Raw genomic sequence first — 25,273 nt, 5'->3', positions numbered from 1 at the left:
ATGCAACTCTTGAAAGATGACCCAGGTGGGATTCGAAACCAGAGTCATTGACAGACAGTCAGAAACAAAACTAAAACTGAAAGCAATATCATAAAATTTCCAGTTCTATGCTAATTCTTGGGGCTATAGTGTCATATTGAAGTTATCATCCTGAAATTTCTTGCATAGCCACTTAAATGAAACCCTCAAGACGACCCAGGTGGACTTGAACCCACAATTCCCAGCTCCGAGGCTGATGCCTTATCCATTAGGCCACTGGGCCTCGTTCACTGATGAATCAAGAGGCATTGACACACAGTCATAAACAAACTAAAAGCAATATCATTAAATTGCCAGTTCTATTCTAATTCTTGTGTCTACACTGAAGTTATCGTCCTTGAATTTCTTTCTTGCACTGCCAGCTTAAATGCAACGCTTGAAAGATGACCCAGGTGGGACTCGAACCCACAATCCTCAGCTCCGAAGGCTGATGCCTTATCCATTAGGCCACTGGGCCCTGTTCACCGGTGAACCCAGAGGCATTGACACACAGTCATAAACAAACTAAAAGCGATATCATGACATTGGATTCGAACCCAGAGTCATTGACAGACAGTCAGAAACAAACTAAACTGAAAGCAATATCATGAAATTGCCAGTTCTATGCTAATTCTTGGGGCTATAGTGTCATATTGAAGTTATCATCCTGAAATTTCTTGCATAGCCCACTTAAATGAAAGCCCTGAAAGACGACCCAGGTGGGACTTGAACCCACAATTCACAGCTCCTGAGGCTGATGCCTTATCCATTAGGCCAATGGGCCACATCTGTTAGTGAACCAGAGGCATTACAGAAAGTCTTATCCGAAGCTGATCTGAGTGAGATTTCAGAAAATTGCCTGTTCTATGATAATTCTCATGACTTGAACCCACAATCTTCAGCTCTGAAGGTTGATGCTTTATCCGTTTGGCCACTGGGTATTTTCCAACAAGCCCACACAGAGGCATTTACAGACCGTCTTATCCAAGCTGAACTGAGTGAGTTTTCAGAAATTTGCCAATTTTATGATTAATCTTGTGGCTATAGTGTCATATTGACGTTATCGTCCTAGAATTTCTTCCTTGCACTGCCAACATAAACACCAACCTTGAAAGATGAACCCACAATCCTCAGCTCTGAAGACCGATGCATTAGGCCACTGGGCCTTGTTCACTGGTGAACCCAGAGGCATTGACAGACAGTCAGAAACAAACTAAACTGAAAGAGTTTTCATGAAATTGCTAGTTCTCATGTTCCGTTGGCAGTTCTATGCTAACTCTCATGTTCCTTTGTCACAGCTATTGTGTCTCCTTGCACTTATCATCCTGGTACCTGTTGCGCAGCCAACTTAAATCTAACCTCTCATTGACGACTCAGGTGGTAATTTAATTCACAACCCCCAGCTCCGAAGGTTGATGCCTTATTTATTAGACAACTGGACCTTTTCTCTGATTAAGCCTGAGGTATTCATTAACATTCTGATGCAAGCTAAATTGAAAGTTATTTCAAAAAATGCCAGTTCTATGCTAATTCTTGTGTCTATAGTAAAAGTTCACCATTGAATTTCTTTCTTGCAATGCCAGCTGAAATGCAACTCTTGAATGATGACCCAAGTGGGACTCGAACCCACAATCCTCAGCTCCGAAGGCTGATGCCTTACCCATTAGGCCACTGGGCCTCATTCACTGGTGATCCCAGAGGCATTGACACACAGTCATAAACAAACTAAAAGCGATATCATGACATTGCCAGTTCTATGCTAATTCTTATGTCTACAATGAAGATATCGTCCTTGAATTTCTGTCTTGCACTGCCAGCTTAAATGCAACTCTTGAAAGATGACCCAGGTGGGATTCGAAACCCAGAGTCATTGACAGACAGTCAGAAACAAACTAAACTGAAAGCAATATCATAAAATTTCCAGTTCTATGCTAATTCTTGGGGCTATAGTGTCATATTGAAGTTATCATCCTGAAATTTCTTGCATAGCCCACTTAAATGAAAGCCCTCAAAGACGACCCAGGTGGGACTTGAACCCACAATTCCCAGCTCCGGAGGCTGATGCCTTATCCATTAGGCCACTGGGCCTCGTTCACTGATGAATCAAGAGGCAGTGACACACAGTCATAAACAAACTAAAAGCTATATCATTAATTTGCCAGTTCTATTCTAATTCTTGTGTCTACACTGAAGTTATCGTCCTTGAATTTCTTTCTTGCACTGCCAGCTTAAATGCAACGCTTGAAAGATGACCCAGGTGGGACTCGAACCCACAATCCTCAGCTCCGAAGGCTGATGCCTTATCCATTAGGCCACTGGGCCCTGTTCACCGGTGAACCCAGAGGTATTGACACACAGTCATAAATCAAACTAAAAGCGATATCATGACATTGGGATTCGAAACCCAGAGTCATTGACAGACAGTCAGAAACAAACTAAACTGAAAGCAATATCATGAAATTGCCAGTTCTATGCTAATTCTTGGGGCTATAGTGTCATATTGAAGTTATCATCCTGAAATTTCTTGCATAGCCCACTTAAATGAAAGCCCTGAAAGACGACCCAGGTGGGACTTGAACCCACAATTCACAGCTCCTGAGGCTGATGCCTTATCCATTAGGCCAATGGGCCACATCTGTTAGTGAACCCAGAGGCATTACAGAAAGTCTTATCCGAAGGCTGATCTGAGTGAGATTTCAGAAATTGCCTGTTCTATGATAATTCTCATGACTTGAACCCACAATCTTCAGCTCTGAAGGTTGATGCTTTATCCGTTTGGCACTGGGTATTTTCCAACAAGCCCACACAGAGGCATTTACAGACCGTCTTATCCAAGCTGAACTGAGTGAGTTTTCAGAAATTTGCCAATTTTATGATTAATCTTGTGGCTATAGTGTCATATTGACGTTATCGTCCTAGAATTCTTCCTTGCACTGCCAACATAAACACCAACCTTGAAAGATGAACCCACAATACTCAGCTCTGAAGACCGATGCATTAGGCCACTGGGCCTTGTTCACTGGTGAACCCAGAGGCATTGACAGACAGTCAGAAACAAACTAAACTGAAAGAGTTTTCATGAAATTGCTAGTTCTCATGTTCCGTTGGCAGTTCTATGCTAACTCTCATGTTCCTTTGTCACAGCTATTGTGTCTCCTTGCACTTATCATCCTGGTACCTGTTGCGCAGCCAACTTAAATCTAACCTCTCATTGACGACTCAGGTGGTAATTTAATTCACAACCCCCAGCTCCGAAGGTTGACGCCTTATTTATTAGACAACTGGACCTTTTCTCTGATTAAGCCTGAGGTATTCATTAACATTCTGATGCAAGCTAAATTGAAAGTTATTTCAAAAAAATGCCAGTTCTATGCTATTTCTTGTGTCTATAGTAAAAGTTCACCATTGAATTTCTTTCTTGCAATGCCAGCTGAAATGCAACTCTTGAATGATGACCCAAGTGGGACTCGAACCCACAATCCTCAGCTCCGAAGGCTGATGCCTTATCCATTAGGCCACTGGGGCCTCATTCACTGGTGAACCCATAGGCATTGACACACAGTCATAAACAAACTAAAAGCGATATCATGACATTGCCAGTTCTATGCTAATTCTTATGTCTACAATGAAGATATCGTCCTTGAATTTCTGTCTTGCACTGCCAGCTTAAATGCAACTCTTGAAAGATGACCCAGGTGGGATTCGAAACCAGAGTCATTGACAGACAGTCAGAAACAAACTAAACTGAAAGCAATATCATAAAATTTCCAGTTCTATGCTAATTCTTGGGGCTATAGTGTCATATTGAAGTTATCATCCTGAAATTTCTTGCATAGCCCACTTAAATGAAAGCCCTCAAAGACGACCCAGGTGGGACTTGAACCCACAATTCCCAGCTCCAGAGGCTGATGCCTTATCCATTAGGCCACTAGGCCTCGTTCACTGATGAATCAAGAGGCAGTGACACACAGTCATAAACAAACTAAAAGCAATATCATTAATTTGCCAGTTCTATTCTAATTCTTGTGTCTACACTGAAGTTATCGTCCTTGAATTTCTTTCTTGCACTGCCAGCTTAAATGCAACGCTTGAAAGATGACCCAGGTGGGACTCGAACCCACAATCCTCAGCTCCGAAGGCTGATGCCTTATCCATTAGGCCACTGGGCCCTGTTCACCGGTGAACCCAGAGGCATTGACACACAGTCATAAACAAACTAAAAGCGATATCATGACATTGGGATTCGAACCCAGAGTCATTGACAGACAGTCAGAAACAAACTAAGCTGAAAGCAATATCATGAAATTGCCAGTTCTATGCTAATTCTTGGGGCTATAGTGTCATATTGAAGTTATCATCCTGAAATTTCTTGCATAGCCCACTTAAATGAAAGCCCTGAAAGACGACCCAGGTGGGACTTGAACCCACAATTCACAGCTCCTGAGGCTGATGCCTTATCCATTAGGCCAATGGGCCACATCTGTTAGTGAACCCAGAGGCATTACAGAAAGTCTTATCCGAAGCTGATCTGAGTGAGATTTCAGAAAATTGCCTGTTCTATGATAATTCTCATGACTTGAACCCACAATCTTCAGCTCTGAAGGTTGATGCTTTATCCGTTTGGCCACTGGGTATTTTCCAACAAGCCCACACAGAGGCATTTACAGACCGTCTTATCCAAGCTGAACTGAGTGAGTTTTCAGAAATTTGCCAATTTTATGATTAATCTTGTGGCTATAGTGTCATATTGACGTTATCGTCCTAGAATTTCTTCCTTGCACTGCCAACATAAACACCAACCTTGAAAGATGAACCCACAATCCTCAGCTCTGAAGACCGATGCATTAGGCCACTGGGCCTTGTTCACTGGTGAACCCAGAGGCATTGACAGACAGTCAAAAACAAACTAAACTGAAAGAGTTTTCATGAAATTGCTAGTTCTCATGTTCCGTTGGCAGTTCTATGCTAACTCTCATGTTCCTTTGTCACAGCTATTGTGTCTCCTTGCACTTATCATCCTGGTACCTGTTGCGCAGCCAACTTAAATCTAACCTCTCATTGACGACTCAGGTGGTAATTTAATTCACAACCCCCAGCTCCGAAGGTTGATGCCTTATTTATTAGACAACTGGACCTTTTCTCTGATTAAGCCTGAGGTATTCATTAACATTCTGATGCAAGCTAAATTGAAAGTTATTTCAAAAAATGCCAGTTCTATGCTAATTCTTGTGTCTATAGTAAAAGTTCACCATTGAATTTCTTTCTTGCAATGCCAGCTGAAATGCAACTCTTGAATGATGACCCAAGTGGGACTCTAACCCACAATCCTCAGCTCCGAAGGCTGATGCCTTATCCATTAGGCCACTGGGCCTCGTTCACTGGTGAACCCAGAGGCATTGACACACAGTCATAAACAAACTAAAAGCGATATCATGACATTGCCAGTTCTATGCTAATTCTTATGTCTACAATGAAGATATCGTCCTTGAATTTCTGTCTTGCACTGCCAGCTTAAATGCAACTCTTGAAAGATGACCCAGGTGGGATTCGAAACCAGAGTCATTGACAGACAGTCAGAAACAAACTAAACTGAAAGCAATATCATAAAATTTCCAGTTCTATGCTAATTCTTGGGGCTATAGTGTCATATTGAAGTTATCATCCTGAAATTTCTTGCATAGCCCACTTAAATGAAAGCCCTCAAAGACGACCCAGGTGGGACTTGAACCCACAATTCCCAGCTCCGGAGGCTGATGCCTTATCCATTAGGCCACTGGGCCTCGTTCACTGATGAATCAAGAGGCAGTGACACACAGTCATAAACAAACTAAAAGCAATATCATTAATTTGCCAGTTCTATTCTAATTCTTGTGTCTACACTGAAGTTATCGTCCTTGAATTTCTTTCTTGCACTGCCAACATAAACACCAACCTTGAAAGATGAACCCACAATCCTCAGCTCTGAAGACCGATGCATTAGGCCACTGGGCCTTGTTCACTGGTGAACCCAGAGGCATTGACAGACAGTCAGAAACAAACTAAACTGAAAGAGTTTTCATGAAATTGCTAGTTCTCATGTTCCGTTGGCAGTTCTATGCTAACTCTCATGTTCCTTTGTCACAGCTATTGTGTCTCCTTGCACTTATCATCCTGGTACCTGTTGCGCAGCCAACTTAAATCTAACCTCTCATTGACGACTCAGGTGGTAATTTAATTCACAACCCCCAGCTCCGAAGGTTGACGCCTTATTTATTAGACAACTGGACCTTTTCTCTGATTAAGCCTGAGGTATTCATTAACATTCTGATGCAAGCTAAATTGAAAGTTATTTCAAAAAATGCCAGTTCTATGCTAATTCTTGTGTCTATAGTAAAAGTTCACCATTGAATTTCTTTCTTGCAATGCCAGCTGAAATGCAACTCTTGAATGATGACCCAAGTGGGACTCGAACCCACAATCCTCAGATCCGAAGGCTGATGCCTTATCCATTAGGCCACTGGGCCTCGTTCACTGGTGAACCCAGAGGCATTGACACACAGTCATAAACAAACTAAAAGCGATATCATGACATTGCCAGTTCTATGCTAATTCTTATGTCTACAATGAAGATATCGTCCTTGAATTTCTGTCTTGCACTGCCAGCTTAAATGCAACTCTTGAAAGATGACCCAGGTGGGATTCGAACCCAGAGTCATTGACAGACAGTCAGAAACAAACTAAACTGAAAGCAATATCATAAAATTTCCAGTTCTATGCTAATTCTTGGGGCTATAGTGTCATATTGAAGTTATCATCCTGAAATTTCTTGCATAGCCCACTTAAATGAAAGCCCTCAAAGACGACCCAGGTGGGACTTGAACCCACAATTCCCAGCTCCGGAGGCTGATGCCTTATCCATTAGGCCACTGGGCCTCGTTCACTGATGAATCAAGAGGCAGTGACACACAGTCATAAACAAACTAAAAGCAATATCATTAATTTGCCAGTTCTATTCTAATTCTTGTGTCTACACTGAAGTTATCGTCCTTGAATTTCTTTCTTGCACTGCCAGCTTAAATGCAACGCTTGAAAGATGACCCAGGTGGGACTCGAACCCACAATCCTGAGCTCCGAAGGCTGATGCCTTATCCATTAGGCCACTGGGCCCTGTTCACCGGTGAACCCAGAGGTATTGACACACAGTCATAAACAAACTAAAAGCGATATCATGACATTGGGATTCAAACCCAGAGTCATTGACAGACAGTCAGAAACAAACTAAACTGAAAGCAATATCATGAAATTGCCAGTTCTCTGCTAATTCTTGGGGCTATAGTGTCATATTGAAGTTATCATCCTGAAATTTCTTGCATAGCCCACTTAAATGAAAGCCCTGAAAGACGACCCAGGTGGGACTTGAACCCACAATTCACAGCTCCTGAGGCTGATGCCTTATCCATTAGGCCAATGGGCCACATCTGTTAGTGAACCCAGAGGCATTACAGAAAGTCTTATCCGAAGCTGATCTGAGTGAGATTTCAGAAAATTGCCTGTTCTATGATAATTCTCATGACTTGAACCCACAATCTTCAGCTCTGAAGGTTGATGCTTTATCCGTTTGGCCACTGGGTATTTTCCAACAAGCCCACACAGAGGCATTTACAGACCGTCTTATCCAAGCTGAACTGAGTGAGTTTTCAGAAATTTGCCAATTTTATGATTAATCTTGTGGCTATAGTGTCATATTGACGTTATCGTCCTAGAATTTCTTCCTTGCACTGCCAACATAAACACCAACCTTGAAAGATGAACCCACAATCCTCAGCTCTGAAGACCGATGCATTAGGCCACTGGGCCTTGTTCACTGGTGAACCCAGAGGCATTGACAGACAGTCAGAAACAAACTAAACTGAAAGAGTTTTCATGAAATTGCTAGTTCTCATGTTCCGTTGGCAGTTCTATGCTAACTCTCATGTTCCTTTGTCACAGCTATTGTGTCTCCTTGCACTTATCATCCTGGTACCTGTTGCGCAGCCAACTTAAATCTAACCTCTCATTGACGACTCAGGTGGTAATTTAATTCACAACCCCCAGCTCCGAAGGTTGACGCCTTATTTATTAGACAACTGGACCTTTTCTCTGATTAAGCCTGAGGTATTCATTAACATTCTGATGCAAGCTAAATTGAAAGTTATTTCAAAAAATGCCAGTTCTATGCTATTTCTTGTGTCTATAGTAAAAGTTCACCATTGAATTTCTTTCTTGCAATGCCAGCTGAAATGCAACTCTTGAATGATGACCCAAGTGGGACTCGAACCCACAATCCTCAGCTCCGAAGGCTGATGCCTTATCCATTAGGCCACTGGGCCTCATTCACTGGTGAACCCATAGGCATTGACACACAGTCATAAACAAACTAAAAGCGATATCATGACATTGCCAGTTCTATGCTAATTCTTATGTCTACAATGAAGATATCGTCCTTGAATTTCTGTCTTGCACTGCCAGCTTAAATGCAACTCTTGAAAGATGACCCAGGTGGGATTCGAAACCAGAGTCATTGACAGACAGTCAGAAACAAACTAAACTGAAAGCAATATCATAAAATTTCCAGTTCTATGCTAATTCTTGGGGCTATAGTGTCATATTGAAGTTATCATCCTGAAATTTCTTGCATAGCCCACTTAAATGAAAGCCCTCAAAGACGACCCAGGTGGGACTTGAACCCACAATTCCCAGCTCCAGAGGCTGATGCCTTATCCATTAGGCCACTGGGCCTCGTTCACTGATGAATCAAGAGGCAGTGACACACAGTCATAAACAAACTAAAAGCAATATCATTAATTTGCCAGTTCTATTCTAATTCTTGTGTCTACACTGAAGTTATCGTCCTTGAATTTCTTTCTTGCACTGCCAGCTTAAATGCAACGCTTGAAAGATGACCCAGGTGGGACTCGAACCCACAATCCTCAGCTCCGAAGGCTGATGCCTTATCCATTAGGCCACTGGGCCCTGTTCACCGGTGAACCCAGAGGCATTGACACACAGTCATAAACAAACTAAAAGCGATATCATGACATTGGGATTCGAACCCAGAGTCATTGACAGACAGTCAGAAACAAACTAAGCTGAAAGCAATATCATGAAATTGCCAGTTCTATGCTAATTCTTGGGGCTATAGTGTCATATTGAAGTTATCATCCTGAAATTTCTTGCATAGCCCACTTAAATGAAAGCCCTGAAAGACGACCCAGGTGGGACTTGAACCCACAATTCACAGCTCCTGAGGCTGATGCCTTATCCATTAGGCCAATGGGCCACATCTGTTAGTGAACCCAGAGGCATTACAGAAAGTCTTATCCGAAGCTGATCTGAGTGAGATTTCAGAAAATTGCCTGTTCTATGATAATTCTCATGACTTGAACCCACAATCTTCAGCTCTGAAGGTTGATGCTTTATCCGTTTGGCCACTGGGTATTTTCCAACAAGCCCACACAGAGGCATTTACAGACCGTCTTATCCAAGCTGACCTGAGTGGGTTTTCAGAAATTTGCCAATTTTATGATTAATATTGTGGCTATAGTGTCATATTGACGTTATCGTCCTAGAATTTCTTCCTTGCACTGCCAACATAAACACCAACCTTGAAAGATGAACCCACAATCCTCAGCTCTGAAGACCGATGCATTAGGCCACTGGGCCTTGTTCACTGGTGAACCCAGAGGCATTGACAGACAGTCAGAAACAAACTAAACTGAAAGAGTTTTCATGAAATTGCTAGTTCTCATGTTCCGTTGGCAGTTCTATGCTAACTCTCATGTTCCTTTGTCACAGCTATTGTGTCTCCTTGCACTTATCATCCTGGTACCTGTTGCGCAGCCAACTTAAATCTAACCTCTCATTGACGACTCAGGTGGTAATTTAATTCACAACCCCCAGCTCCGAAGGTTGATGCCTTATTTATTAGACAACTGGACCTTTTCTCTGATTAAGCCTGAGGTATTCATTAACATTCTGATGCAAGCTAAATTGAAAGTTATTTCAAAAAATGTCAGTTCTATGCTAATTCTTGTGTCTATAGTAAAAGTTCACCATTGAATTTCTTTCTTGCAATGCCAGCTGAAATGCAACTCTTGAATGATGACCCAAGTGGGACTCGAACCCACAATCCTCAGCTCCGAAGGCTGATGCCTTACCCATTAGGCCACTGGGCCTCATTCACTGGTGATCCCAGAGGCATTGACACACAGTCATAAACAAACTAAAAGCGATATCATGACATTGCCAGTTCTATGCTAATTCTTATGTCTACAATGAAGATATCGTCCTTGAATTTCTGTCTTGCACTGCCAGCTTAAATGCAACTCTTGAAAGATGACCCAGGTGGGATTCGAACCCAGAGTCATTGACAGACAGTCAGAAACAAACTAAACTGAAAGCAATATCATAAAATTTCCAGTTCTATGCTAATTCTTGGGGCTATAGTGTCATATTGAAGTTATCATCCTGAAATTTCTTGCATAGCCCACTTAAATGAAAGCCCTCAAAGACGACCCAGGTGGGACTTGAACCCACAATTCCCAGCTCCGGAGGCTGATGCCTTATCCATTAGGCCACTGGGCCTCGTTCACTGATGAATCAAGAGGCAGTGACACACAGTCATAAACAAACTAAAAGCAATATCATTAATTTGCCAGTTCTATTCTAATTCTTGTGTCTACACTGAAGTTATCGTCCTTGAATTTCTTTCTTGCACTGCCAGCTTAAATGCAACGCTTGAAAGATGACCCAGGTGGGACTCGAACCCACAATCCTCAGCTCCGAAGGCTGATGCCTTATCCATTAGGCCACTGGGCCCTGTTCACCGGTGAACCCAGAGGTATTGACACACAGTCATAAACAAACTAAAAGCGATATCATGACATTGGGATTCAAACCCAGAGTCATTGACAGACAGTCAGAAACAAACTAAACTGAAAGCAATATCATGAAATTGCCAGTTCTCTGCTAATTCTTGGGGCTATAGTGTCATATTGAAGTTATCATCCTGAAATTTCTTGCATAGCCCACTTAAATGAAAGCCCTGAAAGACGACCCAGGTGGGACTTGAACCCACAATTCACAGCTCCTGAGGCTGATGCCTTATCCATTAGGCCAATGGGCCACATCTGTTAGTGAACCCAGAGGCATTACAGAAAGTCTTATCCGAAGCTGATCTGAGTGAGATTTCAGAAAATTGCCTGTTCTATGATAATTCTCATGACTTGAACCCACAATCTTCAGCTCTGAAGGTTGATGCTTTATCCGTTTGGCCACTGGGTATTTTCCAACAAGCCCACACAGAGGCATTTACAGACCGTCTTATCCAAGCTGAACTGAGTGAGTTTTCAGAAATTTGCCAATTTTATGATTAATCTTGTGGCTATAGTGTCATATTGACGTTATCGTCCTAGAATTTCTTCCTTGCACTGCCAACATAAACACCAACCTTGAAAGATGAACCCACAATCCTCAGCTCTGAAGACCGATGCATTAGGCCACTGGGCCTTGTTCACTGGTGAACCCAGAGGCATTGACAGACAGTCAAAAACAAACTAAACTGAAAGAGTTTTCATGAAATTGCTAGTTCTCATGTTCCGTTGGCAGTTCTATGCTAACTCTCATGTTCCTTTGTCACAGCTATTGTGTCTCCTTGCACTTATCATCCTGGTACCTGTTGCGCAGCCAACTTAAATCTAACCTCTCATTGACGACTCAGGTGGTAATTTAATTCACAACCCCCAGCTCCGAAGGTTGATGCCTTATTTATTAGACAACTGGACCTTTTCTCTGATTAAGCCTGAGGTATTCATTAACATTCTGATGCAAGCTAAATTGAAAGTTATTTCAAAAAATGCCAGTTCTATGCTAATTCTTGTGTCTATAGTAAAAGTTCACCATTGAATTTCTTTCTTGCAATGCCAGCTGAAATGCAACTCTTGAATGATGACCCAAGTGGGACTCTAACCCACAATCCTCAGCTCCGAAGGCTGATGCCTTATCCATTAGGCCACTGGGCCTCGTTCACTGGTGAACCCAGAGGCATTGACACACAGTCATAAACAAACTAAAAGCGATATCATGACATTGCCAGTTCTATGCTAATTCTTATGTCTACAATGAAGATATCGTCCTTGAATTTCTGTCTTGCACTGCCAGCTTAAATGCAACTCTTGAAAGATGACCCAGGTGGGATTCGAAACCAGAGTCATTGACAGACAGTCAGAAACAAACTAAACTGAAAGCAATATCATAAAATTTCCAGTTCTATGCTAATTCTTGGGGCTATAGTGTCATATTGAAGTTATCATCCTGAAATTTCTTGCATAGCCCACTTAAATGAAAGCCCTCAAAGACGACCCAGGTGGGACTTGAACCCACAATTCCCAGCTCCGGAGGCTGATGCCTTATCCATTAGGCCACTGGGCCTCGTTCACTGATGAATCAAGAGGCAGTGACACACAGTCATAAACAAACTAAAAGCAATATCATTAATTTGCCAGTTCTATTCTAATTCTTGTGTCTACACTGAAGTTATCGTCCTTGAATTTCTTTCTTGCACTGCCAACATAAACACCAACCTTGAAAGATGAACCCACAATCCTCAGCTCTGAAGACCGATGCATTAGGCCACTGGGCCTTGTTCACTGGTGAACCCAGAGGCATTGACAGACAGTCAGAAACAAACTAAACTGAAAGAGTTTTCATGAAATTGCTAGTTCTCATGTTCCGTTGGCAGTTCTATGCTAACTCTCATGTTCCTTTGTCACAGCTATTGTGTCTCCTTGCACTTATCATCCTGGTACCTGTTGCGCAGCCAACTTAAATCTAACCTCTCATTGACGACTCAGGTGGTAATTTAATTCACAACCCCCAGCTCCGAAGGTTGACGCCTTATTTATTAGACAACTGGACCTTTTCTCTGATTAAGCCTGAGGTATTCATTAACATTCTGATGCAAGCTAAATTGAAAGTTATTTCAAAAAATGCCAGTTCTATGCTAATTCTTGTGTCTATAGTAAAAGTTCACCATTGAATTTCTTTCTTGCAATGCCAGCTGAAATGCAACTCTTGAATGATGACCAAAGTGGGACTCGAACCCACAATCCTCAGATCCGAAGGCTGATGCCTTATCCATTAGGCCACTGGGCCTCGTTCACTGGTGAACCCAGAGGCATTGACACACAGTCATAAACAAACTAAAAGCGATATCATGACATTGCCAGTTCTATGCTAATTCTTATGTCTACAATGAAGATATCGTCCTTGAATTTCTGTCTTGCACTGCCAGCTTAAATGCAACTCTTGAAAGATGACCTAGGTGGGATTCGAAACCAGAGTCATTGACAGACAGTCAGAAACAAACTAAACTGAAAGCAATATCATAAAATTTCCAGTTCTATGCTAATTCTTGGGGCTATAGTGTCATATTGAAGTTATCATCCTGAAATTTCTTGCATAGCCCACTTAAATGAAAGCCCTCAAAGACGACCCAGGTGGGACTTGAACCCACAATTCCCAGCTCCAGAGGCTGATGCCTTATCCATTAGGCCACTGGGCCTCGTTCACTGATGAATCAAGAGGCAGTGACACACAGTCATAAACAAACTAAAAGCAATATCATTAATTTGCCAGTTCTATTCTAATTCTTGTGTCTACACTGAAGTTATCGTCCTTGAATTTCTTTCTTGCACTGCCAGCTTAAATGCAACGCTTGAAAGATGACCCAGGTGGGACTCGAACCCACAATCCTCAGCTCCGAAGGCTGATGCCTTATCCATTAGGCCACTGGGCCCTGTTCACCGGTGAACCCAGAGGCATTGACACACAGTCATAAACAAACTAAAAGCGATATCATGACATTGGGATTCGAACCCAGAGTCATTGACAGACAGTCAGAAACAAACTAAACTGAAAGCAATATCATGAAATTGCCAGTTCTATGCTAATTCTTGGGGCTATAGTGTCATATTGAAGTTATCATCCTGAAATTTCTTGCATAGCCCACTTAAATGAAAGCCCTGAAAGACGACCCAGGTGGGACTTGAACCCACAATTCACAGCTCCTGAGGCTGATGCCTTATCCATTAGGCCAATGGGCCACATCTGTTAGTGAACCCAGAGGCATTACAGAAAGTCTTATCCGAAGCTGATCTGAGTGAGATTTCAGAAAATTGCCTGTTCTATGATAATTCTCATGACTTGAACCCACAATCTTCAGCTCTGAAGGTTGATGCTTTATCCGTTTGGCCACTGGGTATTTTCCAACAAGCCCACACAGAGGCATTTACAGACCGTCTTATCCAAGCTGACCTGAGTGAGTTTTCAGAAATTTGCCAATTTTATGATTAATATTGTGGCTATAGTGTCATATTGACGTTATCGTCCTAGAATTTCTTCCTTGAACTGCCAACATAAACACCAACCTTGAAAGATGAACCCACAATCCTCAGCTCTGAAGACCGATGCATTAGGCCACTGGGCCTTGTTCACTGGTGAACCCAGAGGCATTGACAGACAGTCAGAAACAAACTAAACTGAAAGAGTTTTCATGAAATTGCTAGTTCTCATGTTCTGTTGGCAGTTCTATGCTAACTCTCATGTTCCTTTGTCACAGCTATTGTGTCTCCTTGCACTTATCATCCTGGTACCTGTTGCGCAGCCAACTTAAATCTAACCTCTCATTGACGACTCAGGTGGTAATTTAATTCACAACCCCCAGCTCCGAAGGTTGACGCCTTATTTATTAGACAACTGGACCTTTTCTCTGATTAAGCCTGAGGTATTCATTAACATTCTGATGCAAGCTAAATTGAAAGTTATTTCAAAAAATGTCAGTTCTATGCTAATTCTTGTGTCTATAGTAAAAGTTCACCATTGAATTTCTTTCTTGCAATGCCAGCTGAAATGCAACTCTTGAATGATGACCCAAGTGGGACTCGAACCCACAATCCTCAGCTCCGAAGGCTGATGCCTTACCCATTAGGCCACTGGGCCTCGTTCACTGGTGAACCCAGAGGCATTGACACACAGTCATAAACAAACTAAAAGCGATATCATGACATTGCCAGTTCTATGCTAATTCTTATGTCTACAATGAAGATATCGTCCTTGAATTTCTGTCTTGCACTGCCAGCTTAAATGCAACTCTTGAAAGATGACCCAGGTGGGATTCGAAACCAGAGTCATTGACAGACAGTCAGAAACAAACTAAACTGAAAGCAATATCATAAAATTTCCAGTTCTATGCTAATTCTTGGGGCTATAGTGTCATATTGAAGTTATCATCCTGAAATTTCTTGCATAGCCCACTTACATGAAAGCCCTCAAAGACGACCCAGGTGGGACTTGAACCCACAATTCCCAGCTCCGGAGGCTGATGCCTTATCCATTAGGCCACTGGGCCTCGTTCACTGATGAATCAAGAGGCAGTGACACACAGTCATAAACAAACTAAAAGCAATATAATTAATTTGCCAGTTCTATTCTAATTCTTGTGTCTACACTGAAGTTATCGTCCTTGAATTTCTTTCTTGCACTGCCAGCTTAAATGCAACGCTTGAAAGATGACCCAGGTGGGACTCGAACCCACAATCCTCAGCTCCGAAGGCTGATGCCTTATCCATTAGGCCACTGGGCCCTGTTCACCGGTGAACCCAGAGGCATTGACACACAGTCATAAACAAACTAAAAGCGATATCATGACATTGGGATTCGAACCCAGAGTCATTGACAGACAGTCAGAAACAAACTAAACTGAAAGCAATATCATGAAATTGCCAGTTCTATGCTAATTCTTGGGGCTATAGTGTCATATTGAAGTTATCATCCTGAAATTTCTTGCATAGCCCACTTAAATGAAAGCCCTGAAAGACGACCCAGGTGGGACTTGAACCCACAAATCACAGCTCCTTAGGCTGATGCCTTATCCATTAGGCCAATGGGCCACATCTGTTAGTGAACCCAGAGGCATTACAGAAATTCTTATCCGAAGCTGATCTGAGTGAGATTTCAGAAAATTGCCTGTTCTATGATAATTCTCATGACTTGAACCCACAATCTTCAGCTCTGAAGGTTGATGCTTTATCCGTTTGGCCACTGGGTATTTTCCAACAAGCCCACACAGAGGCATTTACAGACCGTCTTATCCAAGCTGAACTGAGTGAGTTTTCAGAAATTTGCCAATTTTATGATTAATCTTGTGGCTATAGTGTCATATTGACGTTATCGTCCTAGAATTTCTTCCTTGCACTGCCAACATAAACACCAACCTTGAAAGATGAACCCACAATCCTCAGCTCTGAAGACCGATGCATTAGGCCACTGGGCCTTGTTCACTGGTGAACCCAGAGGCATTGACAGACAGTCAGAAACAAACTAAACTGAAAGAGTTTTCATGAAATTGCTAGTTCTCATGTTCCGTTGGCAGTTCTATGCTAACTCTCATGTTCCTTTGTCACAGCTATTGTGTCTCCTTGCACTTATCATCCTGGTACCTGTTGCGCAGCCAACTTAAATCTAACCTCTCATTGACGACTCAGGTGGTAATTTAATTCACAACCCCCAGCTCCGAAGGTTGATGCCTTATTTATTAGACAACTGGACCTTTTCTCTGATTAAGCCTGAGGTATTCATTAACATTCTGATGCAAGCTAAATTGAAAGTTATTTCAAAAAATGCCAGTTCTATGCTAATTCTTGTGTCTATAGTAAAAGTTCACCATTGAATTTCTTTCTTGCAATGCCAGCTGAAATGCAACTCTTGAATGATGACCCAAGTGGGACTCGAACCCACAATCCTCAGCTCCGAAGGCTGATGCCTTATCCATTAGGCCACTGGGCCCTGTTCACCGGTGAACCCAGAGGCATTGACACACAGTCATAAACAAACTAAAAGCGATATCATGACATTGGGATTCGAACCCAGAGTCATTGACAGACAGTCAGAAACAAACTAAACTGAAAGCAATATCATGAAATTGCCAGTTCTATGCTAATTCTTGGGGCTATAGTGTCATATTGAAGTTATCATCCTGAAATTTCTTGCATAGCCCACTTAAATGAAAGCCCTGAAAGACGACCCAGGTGGGACTTGAACCCACAAATCACAGCTCCTTAGGCTGATGCCTTATCCATTAGGCCAATGGGCCACATCTGTTAGTGAACCCAGAGGCATTACAGAAATTCTTATCCGAAGCTGATCTGAGTGAGATTTCAGAAAATTGCCTGTTCTATGATAATTCTCATGACTTGAACCCACAATCTTCAGCTCTGAAGGTTGATGCTTTATCCGTTTGGCCACTGGGTATTTTCCAACAAGCCCACACAGAGGCATTTACAGACCGTCTTATCCAAGCTGAACTGAGTGAGTTTTCAGAAATTTGCCAATTTTATGATTAATCTTGTGGCTATAGTGTCATATTGACGTTATCGTCCTAGAATTTCTTCCTTGCACTGCCAACATAAACACCAACCTTGAAAGATGAACCCACAATCCTCAGCTCTGAAGACCGATGCATTAGGCCACTGGGCCTTGTTCACTGGTGAACCCAGAGGCATTGACAGACAGTCAGAAACAAACTAAACTGAAAGAGTTTTCATGAAATTGCTAGTTCTCATGTTCCGTTGGCAGTTCTATGCTAACTCTCATGTTCCTTTGTCACAGCTATTGTGTCTCCTTGCACTTATCATCCTGGTACCTGTTGCGCAGCCAACTTAAATCTAACCTCTCATTGACGACTCAGGTGGTAATTTAATTCACAACCCCCAGCTCCGAAGGTTGATGCCTTATTTATTAGACAACTGGACCTTTTCTCTGATTAAGCCTGAGGTATTCATTAACATTCTGATGCAAGCTAAATTGAAAGTTATTTCAAAAAATGTCAGTTCTATGCTAATTCTTGTGTCTATAGTAAAAGTTCACCATTGAATTTCTTTCTTGCAATGCCAGCTGAAATGCAACTCTTGAATGATGACCCAAGTGGGACTCGAACCCACAATCCTCAGCTCCGAAGGCTGATGCCTTACCCATTAGGCCACTGGGCCTCATTCACTGGTGATCCCAGAGGCATTGACACACAGTCATAAACAAACTAAAAGCGATATCATGACATTGCCAGTTCTATGCTAATTCTTATGTCTACAATGAAGATATCGTCCTTGAATTTCTGTCTTGCACTGCCAGCTTAAATGCAACTCTTGAAAGATGACCCAGGTGGGATTCGAACCCAGAGTCATTGACAGACAGTCAGAAACAAACTAAACTGAAAGCAATATCATAAAATTTCCAGTTCTATGCTAATTCTTGGGGCTATAGTGTCATATTGAAGTTATCATCCTGAAATTTCTTGCATAGCCCACTTAAATGAAAGCCCTCAAAGACGACCCAGGTGGGACTTGAACCCACAATTCCCAGCTCCGGAGGCTGATGCCTTATCCATTAGGCCACTGGGCCTCGTTCACTGATGAATCAAGAGGCAGTGACACACAGTCATAAACAAACTAAAAGCAATATCATTAATTTGCCAGTTCTATTCTAATTCTTGTGTCTACCAGAGGTGGGTAGAGTACCCAAAAACTTTACTCAAGTAAAAGTAAAAGTAATTCTAGAAATATCTACTCAAGTAAAAGTAAAAGTACTAGTCTTGAATAGTTACTTGAGTAAGAGTAAAAGAGTATCGGATAAAAAATCTACTCAAGTAGTTAGTTACTAGTTACTTTGGGTCATATATACGGAGCCTATTTTTATATAGATATATAGACAAAAAATGTATGTAATGTATGTGTGTGTGTATAAATGTATATATTTCATCAGCCTTTAATCCAATTTATGTAATTTATTATAAAACCCTGTCTGTTTATTTAAGTAACAAATAGGTATCATGCCATAACATATTTTTAATACGACTGACTTTATTTTAAATGTGAATTTAACATTGAAAATTAATGTGATATAAATATTGCTACTAATCTTTCATTGTTCAGAAAGAGAGCAAATAACATTTACATTATTAAACATAATTTTCACTGACAGTCTAGATTTCATTCACTCTCAGAAACTACCATTAAAATCACTGAAACTGTTAACACTGTGAAATCAATATCTTAATTATAGATTCGTACACACATCTGCACTTTGTTGTTTCTGACGAGAGAATTCGGCAGAAAGAGGTATTCAGTAAGTGAGCGAGTGAAGGAAGCACCGGCATTTCAGCGATGACTCATCGGAACACCTCTGATTGGCCATTGCACTCAAAAGCTCAACAGAACCGTGTGTGATTGGTTAATGCGCAGCGCTGTAAAAACGCGTCTGTCTCTGGCTCAGCGCCAGCAAGCGATCACAGATCTGAATTTAGCAGCTGATGATACGACTTGCTGAACCAGGGTTTCTGCAGGTTTCACAAAGTCAAATTTAAGACTTTTTAAGACCTTTTTAAGACCATTATGAATGAAATTTAAGACCTATATCACGACATAAAAAAAACGTACAAAGGAAACGCAGAGTCTCAAAATTACTTGCAAACTAAATTAAATTATTCAAACTGAACATAGTATTGAAGACAGCTGTTGCATGCCCCATGAACTGGGATCCCAGGTATCTTGACTGCACCTGCCCGCCCTCCCAAAAACGTATGTGCAGGTCCAGCTGTTTCGTTTTGGTGGTGCGATTCAGACTTTCTTTTTATAAAATCCGCTATTCCAAAGCGCGTAATGTATGACGTTTTATCTTTCCCGCACCTGAAGGATTTAGCGATCTCAGAGTCCGGAAACATCGTTTGAAACAATTCCCCGATTTCCTCATTCGCACTGTAGGACTGGTGTCTAGTCACCGTGTGGAGAACCCAGAGCACCTCCGCTTTTAGTGTTGGCTCTGATCCAAAAGCGACACGGAGGTCGATTGCGGGAGTTGCGGAGCTACTGTGTGGGCCTCGCCTAGGCAGTGTAGAAGTATTGCTGGAGCCGTCAGATACTTGCAAGAACTGGCTGATGGCTGTCGTTTGCTGGAGACCCTTCACAGCAGTTAGATGTTTATAACTTTTTGCATGAGACTCCAGCGCCCGTACACCCAACGTTCCCAATTTAATTGCTTTCTTGCATAAGATGCAGTAGGCTTCAAATACATTGTTTGCAACTGACTTTAACCAAGCACTAAATTCAGGTTTCTCAAGCCAAGTATCGCTAAACTTACACTTCCCCATAGCTGAATAAAAAATCCGTTTTACATCTGTCTGTGGTATCCAAGAGACTCGCGCCAATAACATGAAAGCTCAAAGCTGATTGGTGGTTGCATATTGGTCTATTTTGTAGTCGTAATACAGCCAATTATATTTGGACTAGCGAAATAAGGAACTACAACACCACGGATTAAATAAAAAAAAAACATTCCAAAGCGCTGCAGGAGCGTTTCAATGAGATTTACATGGACGTAGGAAAATTAAGACCTGTTTAAAATGATTTAAGACCTAGAACACAATACTCCAGCAAATTTAAGACTTTTTAAGGCCTTAAATTGTGATTTGGAAATTTTAGACTTTTTTAGACTTTTTAAGACCCCGCGGAAACCCTGTGAACGTACTCGCACTGGTGTGATTGTATTAAAATTAATAAAATCTTAATCGGCTATTCTTTGTCTTTTGGAAGCTGCATTCAACCTGTTATAAGCCACACACGTACAACAAACTAATGTCACAGTGGTATCGTGTACTGTAATCGAATGTAGCCCAAGTTATTACCTGTTAAAACAGTAGACAGCACACGCGTTCATCTAATAAGGATCTCCATCGCAAGCAAATAATAGCCTTTGCAGATTAGCTTTCAATTCAGTGCAGTTCCATAGCCCCGTTTTCAACGCTGCTGATATTCTTAAACGTTACAACTCTGAGTGAACCGCTTCAGAGCTCAGCGCGTGCGGCATGGAACTGAACGACTCAATCAAACTGATTCATGAACCAATTCACTCGTTTGCCAATTGGTTTGATCAAGCCTTTGAACAGAGTTGACTCAAAAGAATGAATCATTCGCGAATGGGCATCGCTCATTGTCCAGAGAAAAGTAGACGGCGCGTTTGGAATAAACTGAAGCATTTATTGCATTAAGATAAAGTAACGAGAGGGGCGTCGCCCACAGTAACGAAGTAAAAGTACAGATTTTCCCCAAAAAATGTACTCAAGTAAGAGTATAAAGTACCCATCTTTAAATATACTCCGAAAAGTATTCGTTACCCCGAAAAATTACTCAAGTAAATGTAACGAAGTAAATGTAACTCGTTACTACCCACCTCTGGTGTCTACACTGAAGTTATCGTCCTTGAATTTCTTTCTTGCACTGCCAGCTTAAATGCAACGCTTGAAAGATGACCCAGGTGGGACTCGAACCCACAATTCTCAGCTCCGAAGGCTGATGCCTTATCCATTAGGCCACTGGGCCCTGTTCACCGGTGAACCCAGAGGTATTGACACACAGTCATAAACAAACTAAAAGCGATATCATGACATTGGGATTCAAACCCAGAGTCATTGACAGACAGTCAGAAACAAACTAAACTGAAAGCAATATCATGAAATTGCCAGTTCTCTGCTAATTCTTGGGGCTATAGTGTCATATTGAAGTTATCATCCTGAAATTTCTTGCATAGCCCACTTAAATGAAAGCCCTGAAAGACGACCCAGGTGGGACTTGAACCCACAATTCACAGCTCCTGAGGCTGATGCCTTATCCATTAGGCCAATGGGCCACATCTGTTAGTGAACCCAGAGGCATTACAGAAAGTCTTATCCGAAGCTGATCTGAGTGAGATTTCAGAAAATTGCCTGTTCTATGATAATTCTCATGACTTGAACCCACAATCTTCAGCTCTGAAGGTTGATGCTTTATCCGTTTGGCCACTGGGTATTTTCCAACAAGCCCACACAGAGGCATTTACAGACCGTCTTATCCAAGCTGAACTGAGTGAGTTTTCAGAAATTTGCCAATTTTATGATTAATCTTGTGGCTATAGTGTCATATTGACGTTATCGTCCTAGAATTTCTTCCTTGCACTGCCAACATAAACACCAACCTTGAAAGATGAACCCACAATCCTCAGCTCTGAAGACCGATGCATTAGGCCACTGGGCCTTGTTCACTGGTGAACCCAGAGGCATTGACAGACAGTCAAAAACAAACTAAACTGAAAGAGTTTTCATGAAATTGCTAGTTCTCATGTTCCGTTGGCAGTTCTATGCTAACTCTCATGTTCCTTTGTCACAGCTATTGTGTCTCCTTGCACTTATCATCCTGGTACCTGTTGCGCAGCCAACTTAAATCTAACCTCTCATTGACGACTCAGGTGGTAATTTAATTCACAACCCCCAGCTCCGAAGGTTGATGCCTTATTTATTAGACAACTGGACCTTTTCTCTGATTAAGCCTGAGGTATTCATTAACATTCTGATGCAAGCTAAATTGAAAGTTATTTCAAAAAAATGCCAGTTCTATGCTAATTCTTGTGTCTATAGTAAAAGTTCACCATTGAATTTCTTTCTTGCAATGCCAGCTGAAATGCAACTCTTGAATGATGACCCAAGTGGGACTCGAACCCACAATCCTCAGCTCCGAAGGCTGATGCCTTATCCATTAGGCCACTGGGCCTCATTCACTGGTGAACCCAGAGGCATTGACACACAGTCATAAACAAACTAAAAGCGATATCATGACATTGCCAGTTCTATGCTAATTCTTATGTCTACAATGAAGATATCGTCCTTGAATTTCTGTCTTGCACTGCCAGCTAAATGCAACTCTTGAAAGATGACCCAGGTGGGATTCGAAACCAGAGTCATTGACAGACAGTCAGAAACAAACTAAACTGAAAGCAATATCATAAAATTTCCAGTTCTATGCTAATTCTTGGGGCTATAGTGTCATATTGAAGTTATCATCCTGAAATTTCTTGCATAGCCCACTTAAATGAAAGCCCTCAAAGACGACCCAGGTGGGACTTGAACCCACAATTCCCAGCTCCGGAGGCTGATGCCTTATCCATTAGGCCACTGGGCCTCGTCCACTGATGAATCAAGAGGCAGTGACACACAGTCATAAACAAACTAAAAGCAATATCATTAATTTGCCAGTTCTATTCTAATTCTTGTGTCTACACTGAAGTTATCGTCCTTGAATTTCTTTCTTGCACTGCCAGCTTAAATGCAACGCTTGAAAGATGACCCAGGTGGGACTCGAACCCACAATCCTCAGCTCCGAAGGCTGATGCCTTATCCATTAGGCCACTGGGCCCTGTTCACCGGTGAACCCAGAGGCATTGACACACAGTCATAAACAAACTAAAAGCGATATCATGACATTGGGATTCGAACCCAGAGTCATTGACAGACAGTCAGAAACAAACTAAACTGAAAGCAATATCATGAAATTGCCAGTTCTATGCTAATTCTTGGGGCTATAGTGTCATATTGAAGTTATCATCCTGAAATTTCTTGCATAGCCCACTTAAATGAAAGCCCTGAAAGACAAACCCAGGTGGGACTTGAACCCACAATTCACAGCTCCTGAGGCTGATGCCTTATCCATTAGGCCAATGGGCCACATCTGTTAGTGAACCCAGAGGCATTACAGAAAGTCTTATCCGAAGCTGATCTGAGTGAGATTTCAGAAAATTGCCTGTTCTATGATAATTCTCATGACTTGAACCCACAATCTTCAGCTCTGAAGGTTGATGCTTTATCCGTTTGGCCACTGGGTATTTTCCAACAAGCCCACACAGAGGCATTTACAGACCGTCTTATCCAAGCTGAACTGAGTGAGTTTTCAGAAATTTGCCAATTTTATGATTAATCTTGTGGCTATAGTGTCATATTGACGTTATCGTCCTAGAATTTCTTCCTTGCACTGCCAACATAAACACCAACCTTGAAAGATGAACCCACAATCCTCAGCTCTGAAGACCGATGCATTAGGCCACTGGGCCTTGTTCACTGGTGAACCCAGAGGCATTGACAGACAGTCAGAAACAAACTAAACTGAAAGAGTTTTCATGAAATTGCTAGTTCTCATGTTCCGTTGGCAGTTCTATGCTAACTCTCATGTTCCTTTGTCACAGCTATTGTGTCTCCTTGCACTTATCATCCTGGTACCTGTTGCGCAGCCAACTTAAATCTAACCTCTCATTGACGACTCAGGTGGTAATTTAATTCACAACCCCCAGCTCCGAAGGTTGATGCCTTATTTATTAGACAACTGGACCTTTTCTCTGATTAAGCCTGAGGTATTCATTAACATTCTGATGCAAGCTAAATTGAAAGTTATTCAAAAAATGCCAGTTCTATGCTAATTCTTGTGTCTATAGTAAAAGTTCACCATTGAATTTCTTTCTTGCAATGCCAGCTGAAATGCAACTCTTGAATGATGACCCAAGTGGGACTCGAACCCACAATCCTTGATGCCTTATCCATTAGCCACTGGGCCTCGTTCACTGATGAATCAAGAGGCATTGACACACAGTCATAAACAAACTAAAAGCAATATCATTAAATTGCCAGTTCTATTCTAATTCTTGTGTCTACACTGAAGTTATCGTCCTTGAATTTCTTTCTTGCACTGCCAGCTTAAATGCAACGCTTGAAAGATGACCCAGGTGGGACTCGAACCCACAATCCTCAGCTCCGAAGGCTGATGCCTTATCCATTAGGCCACTGGGCCCTGTTCACCGGTGAACCCAGAGGCATTGACACACAGTCATAAACAAACTAAAAGCGATATCATGACATTGGGATTCGAACCCAGAGTCATTGACAGACAGTCAGAAACAAACTAAACTGAAAGCAATATCATGAAATTGCCAGTTCTATGCTAATTCTTGGGGCTATAGTGTCATATTGAAGTTATCATCCTGAAATTTCTTGCATAGCCCACTTAAATGAAAGCCCTGAAAGACGACCCAGGTGGGACTTGAACCCACAATTCACAGCTCCTGAGGCTGATGCCTTATCCATTAGGCCAATGGGCCACATCTGTTAGTGAACCCAGAGGCATTACAGAAAGTCTTATCCGAAGCTGATCTGAGTGAGATTTCAGAAAATTGCCTGTTCTATGATAATTCTCATGACTTGAACCCACAATCTTCAGCTCTGAAGGTTGATGCTTTATCCGTTTGGCCACTGGGTATTTTCCAACAAGCCCACACAGAGGCATTTACAGACCGTCTTATCCAAGCTGAACTGAGTGAGTTTTCAGAAATTTGCCAA

General features: G+C 41.9%; 31 non-coding genes across 31 annotated transcripts; all 31 read right to left on the bottom strand.

The window, feature by feature from the left end:
* Positions 1–423: 423 nt before the first annotated feature.
* Positions 424–496, bottom strand: trnar-ucg (transfer RNA arginine (anticodon UCG)). The gene has a single exon. It is a non-coding gene; the product is annotated as a tRNA-Arg (tRNA).
* A 1,127-nt stretch (positions 497–1,623) lies between these two features.
* Positions 1,624–1,696, bottom strand: trnar-ucg (transfer RNA arginine (anticodon UCG)). The gene has a single exon. It is a non-coding gene; the product is annotated as a tRNA-Arg (tRNA).
* A 337-nt stretch (positions 1,697–2,033) lies between these two features.
* Positions 2,034–2,106, bottom strand: trnar-ccg (transfer RNA arginine (anticodon CCG)). The gene has a single exon. It is a non-coding gene; the product is annotated as a tRNA-Arg (tRNA).
* Positions 2,107–2,267: 161 nt separating this feature from the next.
* On the bottom strand, positions 2,268–2,340 carry trnar-ucg (transfer RNA arginine (anticodon UCG)). Its single transcript has one exon. It is a non-coding gene; the product is annotated as a tRNA-Arg (tRNA).
* A 1,130-nt stretch (positions 2,341–3,470) lies between these two features.
* On the bottom strand, positions 3,471–3,543 carry trnar-ucg (transfer RNA arginine (anticodon UCG)). The gene has a single exon. It is a non-coding gene; the product is annotated as a tRNA-Arg (tRNA).
* A 571-nt stretch (positions 3,544–4,114) lies between these two features.
* trnar-ucg (transfer RNA arginine (anticodon UCG)) lies at positions 4,115–4,187 on the bottom strand. The gene has a single exon. It is a non-coding gene; the product is annotated as a tRNA-Arg (tRNA).
* A 1,129-nt stretch (positions 4,188–5,316) lies between these two features.
* Positions 5,317–5,389, bottom strand: trnar-ucg (transfer RNA arginine (anticodon UCG)). Its single transcript has one exon. It is a non-coding gene; the product is annotated as a tRNA-Arg (tRNA).
* A 336-nt stretch (positions 5,390–5,725) lies between these two features.
* trnar-ccg (transfer RNA arginine (anticodon CCG)) lies at positions 5,726–5,798 on the bottom strand. The gene has a single exon. It is a non-coding gene; the product is annotated as a tRNA-Arg (tRNA).
* A 650-nt stretch (positions 5,799–6,448) lies between these two features.
* Positions 6,449–6,521, bottom strand: trnar-ucg (transfer RNA arginine (anticodon UCG)). The gene has a single exon. It is a non-coding gene; the product is annotated as a tRNA-Arg (tRNA).
* A 336-nt stretch (positions 6,522–6,857) lies between these two features.
* On the bottom strand, positions 6,858–6,930 carry trnar-ccg (transfer RNA arginine (anticodon CCG)). Its single transcript has one exon. It is a non-coding gene; the product is annotated as a tRNA-Arg (tRNA).
* Positions 6,931–7,091: 161 nt separating this feature from the next.
* On the bottom strand, positions 7,092–7,164 carry trnar-ucg (transfer RNA arginine (anticodon UCG)). Its single transcript has one exon. It is a non-coding gene; the product is annotated as a tRNA-Arg (tRNA).
* Positions 7,165–8,293: 1,129 nt separating this feature from the next.
* On the bottom strand, positions 8,294–8,366 carry trnar-ucg (transfer RNA arginine (anticodon UCG)). The gene has a single exon. It is a non-coding gene; the product is annotated as a tRNA-Arg (tRNA).
* A 570-nt stretch (positions 8,367–8,936) lies between these two features.
* On the bottom strand, positions 8,937–9,009 carry trnar-ucg (transfer RNA arginine (anticodon UCG)). The gene has a single exon. It is a non-coding gene; the product is annotated as a tRNA-Arg (tRNA).
* A 1,129-nt stretch (positions 9,010–10,138) lies between these two features.
* On the bottom strand, positions 10,139–10,211 carry trnar-ucg (transfer RNA arginine (anticodon UCG)). The gene has a single exon. It is a non-coding gene; the product is annotated as a tRNA-Arg (tRNA).
* Positions 10,212–10,547: 336 nt separating this feature from the next.
* Positions 10,548–10,620, bottom strand: trnar-ccg (transfer RNA arginine (anticodon CCG)). Its single transcript has one exon. It is a non-coding gene; the product is annotated as a tRNA-Arg (tRNA).
* Positions 10,621–10,781: 161 nt separating this feature from the next.
* Positions 10,782–10,854, bottom strand: trnar-ucg (transfer RNA arginine (anticodon UCG)). Its single transcript has one exon. It is a non-coding gene; the product is annotated as a tRNA-Arg (tRNA).
* A 1,129-nt stretch (positions 10,855–11,983) lies between these two features.
* trnar-ucg (transfer RNA arginine (anticodon UCG)) lies at positions 11,984–12,056 on the bottom strand. Its single transcript has one exon. It is a non-coding gene; the product is annotated as a tRNA-Arg (tRNA).
* A 336-nt stretch (positions 12,057–12,392) lies between these two features.
* trnar-ccg (transfer RNA arginine (anticodon CCG)) lies at positions 12,393–12,465 on the bottom strand. Its single transcript has one exon. It is a non-coding gene; the product is annotated as a tRNA-Arg (tRNA).
* Positions 12,466–13,115: 650 nt separating this feature from the next.
* On the bottom strand, positions 13,116–13,188 carry trnar-ucg (transfer RNA arginine (anticodon UCG)). Its single transcript has one exon. It is a non-coding gene; the product is annotated as a tRNA-Arg (tRNA).
* A 570-nt stretch (positions 13,189–13,758) lies between these two features.
* Positions 13,759–13,831, bottom strand: trnar-ucg (transfer RNA arginine (anticodon UCG)). The gene has a single exon. It is a non-coding gene; the product is annotated as a tRNA-Arg (tRNA).
* A 1,129-nt stretch (positions 13,832–14,960) lies between these two features.
* Positions 14,961–15,033, bottom strand: trnar-ucg (transfer RNA arginine (anticodon UCG)). Its single transcript has one exon. It is a non-coding gene; the product is annotated as a tRNA-Arg (tRNA).
* Positions 15,034–15,369: 336 nt separating this feature from the next.
* Positions 15,370–15,442, bottom strand: trnar-ccg (transfer RNA arginine (anticodon CCG)). Its single transcript has one exon. It is a non-coding gene; the product is annotated as a tRNA-Arg (tRNA).
* Positions 15,443–15,603: 161 nt separating this feature from the next.
* Positions 15,604–15,676, bottom strand: trnar-ucg (transfer RNA arginine (anticodon UCG)). Its single transcript has one exon. It is a non-coding gene; the product is annotated as a tRNA-Arg (tRNA).
* Positions 15,677–16,805: 1,129 nt separating this feature from the next.
* Positions 16,806–16,878, bottom strand: trnar-ucg (transfer RNA arginine (anticodon UCG)). The gene has a single exon. It is a non-coding gene; the product is annotated as a tRNA-Arg (tRNA).
* A 1,129-nt stretch (positions 16,879–18,007) lies between these two features.
* Positions 18,008–18,080, bottom strand: trnar-ucg (transfer RNA arginine (anticodon UCG)). Its single transcript has one exon. It is a non-coding gene; the product is annotated as a tRNA-Arg (tRNA).
* Positions 18,081–18,416: 336 nt separating this feature from the next.
* trnar-ccg (transfer RNA arginine (anticodon CCG)) lies at positions 18,417–18,489 on the bottom strand. The gene has a single exon. It is a non-coding gene; the product is annotated as a tRNA-Arg (tRNA).
* A 2,899-nt stretch (positions 18,490–21,388) lies between these two features.
* On the bottom strand, positions 21,389–21,461 carry trnar-ucg (transfer RNA arginine (anticodon UCG)). Its single transcript has one exon. It is a non-coding gene; the product is annotated as a tRNA-Arg (tRNA).
* Positions 21,462–22,591: 1,130 nt separating this feature from the next.
* Positions 22,592–22,664, bottom strand: trnar-ucg (transfer RNA arginine (anticodon UCG)). Its single transcript has one exon. It is a non-coding gene; the product is annotated as a tRNA-Arg (tRNA).
* Positions 22,665–22,999: 335 nt separating this feature from the next.
* Positions 23,000–23,072, bottom strand: trnar-ccg (transfer RNA arginine (anticodon CCG)). The gene has a single exon. It is a non-coding gene; the product is annotated as a tRNA-Arg (tRNA).
* A 161-nt stretch (positions 23,073–23,233) lies between these two features.
* On the bottom strand, positions 23,234–23,306 carry trnar-ucg (transfer RNA arginine (anticodon UCG)). Its single transcript has one exon. It is a non-coding gene; the product is annotated as a tRNA-Arg (tRNA).
* A 1,349-nt stretch (positions 23,307–24,655) lies between these two features.
* On the bottom strand, positions 24,656–24,728 carry trnar-ucg (transfer RNA arginine (anticodon UCG)). Its single transcript has one exon. It is a non-coding gene; the product is annotated as a tRNA-Arg (tRNA).
* Positions 24,729–25,273: the final 545 nt, after the last annotated feature.

Source organism: Carassius auratus, unplaced genomic scaffold, assembly GCF_003368295.1.
Source record: "Carassius auratus strain Wakin unplaced genomic scaffold, ASM336829v1 scaf_tig00214536, whole genome shotgun sequence".
NCBI lineage: Eukaryota > Metazoa > Chordata > Actinopteri > Cypriniformes > Cyprinidae > Carassius > Carassius auratus.
Note: the sequence above shows the minus strand (reverse complement) of the source record. Positions and strands in the feature narration are given on the sequence as shown.